This window comes from Trichechus manatus, unplaced genomic scaffold, assembly GCF_000243295.1.
Source record: "Trichechus manatus latirostris isolate Lorelei unplaced genomic scaffold, TriManLat1.0 scaffold00146, whole genome shotgun sequence".
NCBI lineage: Eukaryota > Metazoa > Chordata > Mammalia > Sirenia > Trichechidae > Trichechus > Trichechus manatus.
Window position 1 is genome coordinate 3,577,163 of NW_004444082.1, and position 1,768 is coordinate 3,578,930.

The window sequence follows — 1,768 nt, forward strand, 5'->3', positions numbered from 1 at the left end:
TTAACATGCAGCGTGCTTGGCAGTGTGATCAGACAGCATCTACTGCCAAAGGAGTCAAGAGGGAAGCTGCAAGGTGAGCACTGAATTTGGTACTTTGGTGTCACTGTGGGGCCTAGTTCACTTAACAAGGCCAGTTTTCAGCGGTGTGAAAGCAGAGGTCAGACTAGAATGATTAAAGAGCTAACGAAAAATATAAAGTGGAAACAATGAGTGCAGAATACGCTTTCCAGAACTGTGGCTGTGAAATAACAGAGATTATTAACCAAGGCATACAAGGCAAAAAGGTTTTTTGTTTTGTTTCCAATGTTTAAAAGAAGAGAAAGATTTGAAACGTGTTTCTATACTGAAAATAGTCAACAAATACACATGAGTTGAAGCTCCAGGAACAAGAGAACAAACTGGTGGAAAAACTGTGAGATTGGAAAACGGAACCCAGAGCTGGGGCAGACGGAGCCGACTGAAATAAAGGCTCTTTAACCGTCAGGAATCCAGGGCCTTTCCCAAATTCCAAAGAGCTGTCAAAGCAAGTTCCTTCCTATTCTCATTTCTGGCACTTCCCATCCTGGCCCCCTTACCGCCTCACCCCGCTCCACAGCCCTTGTCACTGTCTGATCTGTATTACCTGTTTTCACAAGAGGATGGAGACTCCATGAGGGCAGGGATTTTTGCCTTGTTCAAGGTTTTATCCCCAGAAATTTTTCTGACACATTTAAGGGCACTTAATGTTTTTAAAATGAATAAATCTATTCACTGCTCACAATTAGAGCTTTTATCTTTGTGCCAGCTCTTTGCTTAGGAGAAAGAATATACAAGAAACCCTCCCAAATGCTGCTATACAGATAACAGAAAAGATTCATCATTCCTAATCACACTCCCAATTATATTGCTTTCCCAGCACCTAAAAATGCCTATTTTGTAAGAAAACGAGTACGGCACAGGCTCATCTTGGAGAAGAACTACTTGGAATAAGAAAACCATTTTTACACCCAACTGAAAACTATCAGAAAGAGACTACAAAACACAACAGATACTTTCAACTATGCTAATTTGCTAAATAAAACTAACTTCTGTATTGAGGGGCGGATTAACCAGTAAGCAAGGTACGCATGGGCTTAACTGTGTTTACTTACTAATCTGTAGTGTACAATTTCACATGCGCTTCACTACATCTTTCACACCTTAAACAATTTAAAAACCAGACAAAATATATAAAATACATAGTTCAGACACTGTACAAAAGGCAGTACAGGACACCGACCCCTGCCCGAGGGGAAACAAATGAGGTCAGCCCAATGACTGCCTCAGCTTACTGCCTGCAGAGACTTTTCAGGCCACAGGGCCAGGGGGATCCCCCAAGAAGCCCAGCAGATTCCTTAAATTGAAGAGAGAATTAGAATTCAGGGAGGCCAAAGCGGCCCGGGCAGAGTACGGGAGGGGAGAGGGTTTCACAGAGAGAGCTGGAGGTCTACCGACGATTCTCTGAGTCTTCAGCCGAGTGCTGAATCACTACAGCCGTGTCAACAAACCACCTACCCGAGGCTGGGAAAAGCACCATCTGAAAGGGTGAGATGGGCCAACCCCCAATGATCACAAAGAACCAGGAACAGTTCATGGCCCTATCAGCCAAAATGAAAACCTTTATAAATACAACAGGTAGAGTACTCACAAAGGTATTGCCTCAGAAGTGGCAAATCATCAGCCCAAGACCAAAAGCTGTTCTGATTTTATCTTACAAAGCTTAAAGCAAGCTTTGAAAGAAACAAAACTG